Below are 8,850 nucleotides of genomic sequence, written 5' to 3' on the forward strand. Positions count from 1 at the left end.
GTACAAAATCCAAGACCCTTTTTTAACTTCTGCATGGCACTCAGAGTGCTTTTATGCAGCCCACCAGGCCATTTTTCTCCCAATTACCTACTGCCTCAGCTGTAATGACGCTCAGTAGAGATCTTGAGAATGAAAAGATTCAGCTCATCTACAGAATGCTCTCCAGGAGAGCCCCAGAAATATGGGGCACACTCCCCTTACCTGAAATAATCCAATGCAGGTTACTTTCCAGAGACAACACCAGCCTCTGGCCAGGGTTCTCAGAAAAGGCTGAATGTCTGTTCCTGGGCAGCTTTGGAAATGAAAGGCTTCGGTGGAATTATTCTATTTTCGTCTGCTGGGCTAAAGCAGTGTTTTCACTGGCGCTGGCTGGCAGACTTTATTTATTGGTACATCTGTCTTCACACGGCTGGGCAGCAATTGCAAATCTAATTACTGCCAAAGTGGCTCTTGGGGCTTGTGCACAGGTTTTTTTGCTTAATATTAAATCTAAATAAAAAACACACTAGCAGGGACCAGTTAATAACAATTTGTGACATGAATGCTCTCAAGGAGAAAAGCCACAGCTTTCAACCGCCTCTTCCCTCCAACCCCTGGCTATTTAATTCTTCAGGCAGTACCACTGTGCAAATCAGCAATTATCATCACACCATTTATAGGTAACAGTTTTCATAGTTGCCAAGCAAGCGTGCTCAAGTGGAGCTTTCTCTTTCTATCACTGCTGGCAACAAAGACCTAATTGATTTGTGAAGCTTTATCTCAATGGGACAGCTTTGTTCATTTTCTTCAACTCGTGTTCTCAGTGAATATACCTATATAGTCCTACAGATGCAACTGTCAGAGATTAATAAATAATTCCAGTGAAAAAGTGCAAGAAGGAATTGAATGTAAGCCAAAATGCTTCAAAAAGCAATTTAAAATGTATTTGCCACTCTACAAGGCACAGTTCTTTTGTAAATACACAAAGGTGAGCACTGACTGCAAAGCTGCCCTTTTAAGCATATTATAGTGTTTCACAGTAACGCTGTCAGCATAAAAGCCTTGTAGTCTTGAAACAAGCAAAAAAAATCCCATGTTTTTCATAGAGGTTGACTCCAAAATTGTGAAGAGCACAGCCCTGACCAATACAAAGACAAATATTGTAGAAGGTGTTGACACTCACTTTTCTTCATTCCTTCTGTATATATTTTCACCTCTGCTTCAAGATTTGATATTACATCTCTGTGTAGGTTAGAGGAGTCTTAAATGAACCATTAGCTCATTTATTGTCATCTGTGCTTCTCTAACTCCCACAGCAATTTGTATTACCTCATCAGAAAGTTATGCTGAGAGAGATATTTAATTAGTTTTTTCCATTTCTGGAGAATATAATCGGTGTAGAAGCCACCAAAACATTAAAAATATACAACAGTTTCTTTTGCTGACTTTGAAGAGTTTTTTGCTTAAATTTTAGCTTCTTCAGAGTCCTGGATTCACTTACATATTTTAAATTAGCCAGTGATACTCCCCTTCTAGCTCCATCATTGATTACTTTGCACTGCTCATGCTGTTCAGAGGAACTGGAATAACCGTGCAAACAGCGTCCTGTCACTGCTGCCTTTTACAAGCCAGATAATATTTTTATTCCTGATCCTGTCAAAAGAAAAACCAAGATGACTAACCTGTGAAATACATTCTCCAGCCATTCTTCACCAGCGCCTATTACACTATGGAGGTGTGATGCCAGCGATTGTGGAGCTTCACGAACTGGAATGCATGAAACCCACCCTCAAACTCTTGAAAAATGCTGATGTTGAGACGGGAAAAGGAGGGGAAGTTATGTCATACACAAGTCCTGCAGCACATAGAGCTCAGCCACCCAGACAGAAACATTTTACTTTGGCTTTTCATATGAACCAGATTTGGGTTTGTTGGTGGTGGTTTTAAGCAATCATTTCATTTCTTTTTTGAAAAATATATTTGACAGTTTTACCAAAGCTCCTTTTGCCAAACTGAAAATCCCTTCAGTTGACCTGAGGCAAAAGCCCTGAAAAGAAATGCCAATAGCAGGTTTTTCCCTCTGACATGGAAGAAAGGCAAATTTCAAAATATTTGGCCAGTGTTCCCTCATAGAAACCCAGATAAGTTGCTCTCTGAGGGATTTAATCACATTCATTCGATCAAAATCTAAGGTTTCAATTTACAAGCATTTTTGTTTTGTGAAACAGGTCTTTAATCTTTCCTTTAAATAAAACCAAACTTGAACAATAATTAGCAAAGATTTCAATTTCATTTTTCAACCAGTGAACAGGCAAAAGAGTGATATACTTCAGACTGTATGTGAGTTCATTATCAAGAAAAGAAGGTGTCTCTTCCTTGTTTCATAGAATAAGCTTCTCCTGAAGTAAGTAACAAACCCAATCCTTTAGATATTTCTGTCCTAGGGCAATATCTAAAATCAACAGTCAGGAAGGGGGGAAAAAACCAACATCACTTTAACCATGTCATGACTGACTTGTGACTCCCAATACCCTCAGAAGGTAAAAAAAAAATATTTGTTTTAAGAAGAGAAAAATAGGGAAACATGGCACTGAGAACATCCTTTATAAATACCACTAGTGCTTAAGCAGTCTTTTTTTAGGGATAGGCTACAGTTGATTTAGTTGCTTCTTTTTTTTTATGGAATCAACAAAACGATGGGTAAGGAATGAGAGTACAGATTAGAATAGCAATTATAACAGTAAGCATGTCTTCGATGACTCTAAAAGCTATAGAAATGCCTTTTTTAACATTTTAGCTGTTGCTGATTAATTACCAAATAGTTCATTCCAGCGTAATTAGTAAATTGCTACATTTATCCTACTTCATTCAGTGGTATCTGTCACATTTGTATTGATATTGCACCATAGGTGTTTCTATTTCATTACTATGGCTAGAAAAATATTTGTGGGTTAAAACTATAGTACTACTAGAGAGAAAACTGTGCTTCAGCATAGAAAGGCATCTTACTAATAACACTTTCTTCCTCAGGGAGGAGGAGAATGTGACTTTTCCAAACCAGTCTTTCACTGTCATAGGTTAATGAGAACCTGATGCTTTTCTGTTATCTAGCCAAAAAGGAGAGCTTAGGTATCTGCACTGGGGTGTGCAGAGCTTGCACCTGATGAAAAGGGATGAAGGACTAGGGACTCAAAGAAAAGGCTTTTCAGTGTGAGCAGAAAGAAGGAGAGACTGTTCATCATCAGCTTCTGCACAGAAGTGTGTGGGAGGCCTGACCTTGTCTGAATGACCACAGCTACCAGGAGCTTTCAGTGGCAGATCAGCCCCGTGAACATGCATTCGTTTCTCTTTGAAACATCTGCAGCCAAGTCAGGCTTGCTAATGATTCAGTGCCATACACAGGAGCTGACTTCGGAGCTACCGTGTCACACCTGAGGAAGCACAAGGACAATGAGGCCTTGGCAGTGTTCTTTCCATAAGAGGAGACGTGTACTGCACACAGCAGTTAACTTCCCCACCCTGGGTGGTCCTGGGTATAGTCGAGGCAGGCAACAAAGGAAGAAAGGTGTGGGAGACTTGGGAAATATCACTCATGGGAATCGAAGTGAGATGCTTCTCAGAGAAAGGTGACAGGACATCTGCTCTTAGGTTACTTCTGCTGAAGTTAGTGACTTGCAGCACCAGGAGAGAAGAATCAGGTCCAAGACTCAAAAATGATAAATAGTAGCAATGATACTCAGCCTGCCAATGAGGAAAATGTGGATTTTTAAGCATGTTTATGTTTGAAGGATTGTAATTTCTTTTTTCCATCTTTTTCAGACCTTTCCATCTGAATGAGAAGTTGAAAGAAACTTTCAGAAATGGAAAAATGAAAATTGCACAACTGGCAATGAGATTTATTTGCATAATACTTAGTTCCAATATCAAATGAAAAATATTTGAAGAAGATACAATCATCAGCCTGAAAGTGTAAGAACCGGCAGTACAAACCCATTGAGATGATCAAGATGTTTTCCAGGAAAAGACAACAAACTTCTAATTCCAACCGGGGCAGGAGGTAATGCTTATTCAAGTTTTTTTAATGTTTAAAATCCCAACATTTTTAAAAGTTATAATCAGACTTTTTCCAAATCCTCTTCTAAAGGAAATTAGAAACCACTTGAGTGTCCCATCAAAAAAAAAAAAAAAAAAAAAGTATCCAGAAGTATGAATGCTGACAAGCATGTGCTTATTTGAAATTACTCAATTGCCTCCATTTGTAATACTTGACTAAAAGCTTCTTGACACCTTCACATTCATGACTTCAGAGACTTTCACTTATGATCTAAGAGCATCTTGAAAAATAGCCTTTCATGATACTGCACTACACCTACTTTGTTCAGCATTGATAACAACAGAAGATTTGTAGACAGAGGAGGCACATTTTAGAGCTTCAGAAGAAGTTTCAATTCAATTTGATTTTTAAAATGAGTCAAAATTAAAGTTGTAGCTGGAGTGAGAGACTCATGTTTAAATTCAGCTAGCTTGTTTCTCAACTTAGTCTGAAACCATTTCCTTTGTGAAAGCATCACCTTTTATGAAGAAATGGATTTTAAATTAGATCCTATGAGTACAAAAAAGGGGGTGTTACTCATTCTCTGTGAGGAATCATAAAAGAAAACCTGAAGGCATTCTACAGCGCGCTGGGGGAGAAGGAAGCTCCAGACTTCTGAAGTCCTGTGTACTGCTTAGAGCGATGGCATTACCAGAAAAAGAATGAGTGAACTTTATCCAAGTCTAATGAAACAAGGCTAGACAGGGTAACTCAAAAGCGTGGCAATGGAGATGGAAGGCGTCCTTATGTGTAGAGATTCAGCTTACCTTCTGACACGTGATTAAAGATGAAGGTTTTACTTTAGGGCAATTGAGGCTGGTTTTGGTGAGTCAAAAACTTGTGGCAATTTTACCATTGACTTGCAGAAGAAAGCCAAAGTGAATCCTTTTCTCTTCAGCTTATTCTTATTCCTGGGTAGCTGACCTCCTCACCTACTCCAAGCCACTTATTTTTAACTTTCTTTTCAAGCTTCACAACAGCATGGAAGGCTATGAAAGTGATTGCCTTCCTTTCCTTTTTGTGTTTAGAGAACTCCTGGTCCAAACAAATTTAGGATCAAGAAACAAGCTAATTTGATATAGTCTACTTCACACTAGTCATTACAGAACTACTCCCTACCTGATTTCCTTATCTTTGAGGAAGTCATGGCTAAATGAGCAGATGCATGTCAGAAATGTTTATTTGCACAGGAGATGTTTTCATACATGAGGCAAACTGTTCTGAGCTTCAACATGCTGAGATAACTGGGTTTGGTTCCTGCCATTTCTTTCTTCCAAGCCTTGGCTTTATGTATCTCAACTCTGCATTTCTCCAACAACAGAGATGGATGGTTTTCAGTTCACTCCTTGTTTCCCTCAACCCAGTGGAATCCAGTTAGGATACAAACTTACACACACAATCTTTCACCTTCTAGGGCACAATTTGGAGGGTTTGGGCCAACTTTGGAACGAAAAGGCAGCCCGAATTTCACATATCCCTCCCAGTAAACTATGAAGCCCGTATTGATATGGTTCTGCTTTCAAAACCCTGTTTATTTGTACTTGTATGAATTTATAATGCAGTTAACTAGGAAAATATGAAAGATATTGTGTTTTCTTTATCACATAACCAAATACATCAAAATAGTGAAACATTAGCAACTCATTCAAGTATTTCAGTGGATAGCTTGTCTGACAATTATTTTTATGCATTTTATAGCCCCTTACCTATTTTGTAATCATTTTTAAATATAGAATCTGATTGACAGTTCTTACACAGATCTTGGGGAGGTCAGAGTTTTCACTGAAAAATTAGAAATACTGTTCAGCTTATATAAAAAGGTAACAAAAGAAAATCTCTAATACCAAAAGCCTGAAGTACTAGACACTTTATCCATTAAATGGAAAGCACAGACCAACAGATTTGTTTATTCCAGCAAATATTCATGCTAAATTCATCTTACCTCTAGAAAGTACCTTTCTTTCAAAAGGTACTCACCTAATAAAACAGTAAATCCAGCTTACCTGACAGGTAAGTATAGAGGAAATAACTTTGAAAGGCATAAAAATGCAAAACCAGCAGTAGCCATACACTTGATTTAAGGAACATTCAGATCTCTGGGAGCATACAGCCTTCATTCCTGCAACAGACTTGAAGGCACACACCAGCACAGAGCAGGCAGAATGCAAGCTCCACCACAGTCTGTCTGTTGAGCTTTTTACTTGCCAAATAAGCAGCTCAGAAACCCAGTTTTTAATAGGTCATTAGAAAAGCCACTTGAGATGCGTGATTGCTGACATTGCAAGCAATTAAGCGACTCTAGATTGTTCATTTGTAAGAAGATAAAACTGCCAAACTCAAGGAGGTGGAGAAAATAGTAGATCTGGGGGAGGGGACCAAGGATGTGTATAGGCAACTCTAGAAAGATTATTCTATGGCAAGAGACCATAAATTCTGGCACCTACACATGGTATTGTCCAACCTCCTCATTCTCCTCTTCACCACTCTGTCTGGTTAACGTGTTACAGGAGAAAGTCTGTTGATCCAAAAAAATCACTAAGCAGCTATGGGAGAACAGAGCTTATGTTCAACAGCTACTTGCTTTGCTCTGCCCTTGCTGTAACCTTCTCATAAACACCATTGATTTTATTCTTCCCTATAATGTAATCTGGAATGGGAAGGCACAGGTTGTCAGTTACACTGTGGCCTGATACACGTGGAAGTCGCACAGGCAGTAAGAAAAATCACCAGACTACAGGGCCAAGTGGTGAGCTTGGAAAGGATTACTTTTCTGTGCCCTGTGGCAAGACCAGCTGTACATATGTTATTCTTGACATGTATTTCTCTTCGTAAAGACTTTAGAATCTGATAGAGATTTCAGTCTTTCCAATCTATGTTAGCACTTTATCCTTACCTTTGAAAAGCCCTAGTGAGCACCTCTGAATTTTCTTCACTTCAATTTAAGCCTGTTCATTCTTGCTTTACCAACAGCAGTCAGGCAGAACAAGCCATTCCCTTCCACCCTGCAACAATCTGTAAATATGTGCAAAGGATGGATTCTCTCAATCCTCTTTTCAAGCTAAAGAACATCCATTTGCTCCATCTTTCCTCACAGGTCATGTTTCCACACTTCCAACAACTCTTTTTCTCTCTCTACACAGTCCTCAATTGGTACACAGCTTTCTTGGGTTTGGTACCCAAATGCTGTAGGTTTTGGCACCTGATACTCTAGGAGAAACCTTAATAATGCAGAAGAACTCATTCATCTCCCTCCCAGGCTATATATCTCATTCATGTACATCTCCCAACAGCATTTTTTCTTTTCACAGCCTTCCCCCGAAACTGTCATCCTTCTCTGTACAAATGCTGTGCAGCCAGCTCTCCCCACAACATCATTATTCCTAAGCACAGTGCTTCACATTTGTACCTGTTGATGAATTTTTATTCTTTTCAGACTACACCTTCAGTTTGTTCAGATAATTGCAAATCCTGAGCTTTTTATTCTCCCTCATATTTGTGGCACCCTCTCCACTTTGTGTCCTCTGAGGATTTAACAAGGCCATTCTCCAGTTCTTTGTCCAAGTCAGTAACAAAAACACTGAGTAGTTTTCATCCCTGTCCTGTCCCCATCTATGCTACATCATTTTAGACAGAAACAGCAGCAGCAGCTATCTGCAGACTTCCAGGAGATGTCAGGGTGTTATACCTATGCATAAATAAAAGACAACTGAATATTGACAGCTATCATTGTGTACTATATTTTATTCCTAGAAAAATCAGACATTTCCGGTACCAAGGAACATATGCATTCACATCCACCCTCCCATGTATAATCAGATTGGGAACTCGGAATTTAAGTTTTTAAGGCTTTTGTTTGTACATTATTACTCAACATCAGCAAGATGTTAGCTCCTCCAAAACTAAACCAATATTGCACTATGAGCATTTCTCTCTCTAATGTTTTGTCATTTCAACTTCTATGCTTATTCCTTCTTATTCCATTTACTGAACTGCTGCCTTGTTGTATAACTCCCTACCTTGAAAAATGCTTCACTGGTACAATGCAGTTACGGTAATTGTTGAAAGATAAACATACATTTACCTTGAGAAACTAGCTTCTCGCAATAAAGCCTATTGTTTAAGAATAACAAAAGCATCTCCTGAAGATGCTTCTCATCTCAGAGAAATCTTACTTTTTTATTTCACCTAAGAGCAGTTTGTCAAGAATGTTTGTATTCCTCTAAGCCTCTCTCAATGTTATCTAACAGATGTTCAGAAATTAATTGAAAATAGCAGTGACAAAACAGAGAAAGCTTTGGCTCCCCAAAGTGGTTTTTAAGTTGCATATAACCTTTGTGCCCAGCAATATAATCTTTGTGCCCAGCCAGAAACAGGTCCAGGCATTGCCCAGAACAATTTGAGGACTCACCATACTCCCAGAGACTGGGCTGTACTGAGCCTTGAGAATCCTGCAAATTAAATGAAAGATTAGTAGGCTTGTCTCAGCAGCTCAAGATAGAAGAGAGTATTTCCAGGAAGTTACAGCCCAGCTGCACTCCCAACAGTGGCCTCAGGGAAGAGGGCTGACAGGGCTGTGTGCCAGCCCCACACCACCCAGGAAGTCCACCTGCAAAAGGTAGGGTCTCAGAGCACCACTTTCAACATTTTAGGGCACTTATATCACTAAGGCAATAGTAAAAGACCTCCACAAAATCAAAATAGGGTTAAATACATCCGCAGTTTTATCTATCACCCCTCTGCTTCTGAGGTGAGGAATAGCAGATGTCTAAGATTTAGCA

Source organism: Strix aluco, chromosome 4, assembly GCF_031877795.1.
Source record: "Strix aluco isolate bStrAlu1 chromosome 4, bStrAlu1.hap1, whole genome shotgun sequence".
NCBI classification, from domain to species: domain Eukaryota; kingdom Metazoa; phylum Chordata; class Aves; order Strigiformes; family Strigidae; genus Strix; species Strix aluco.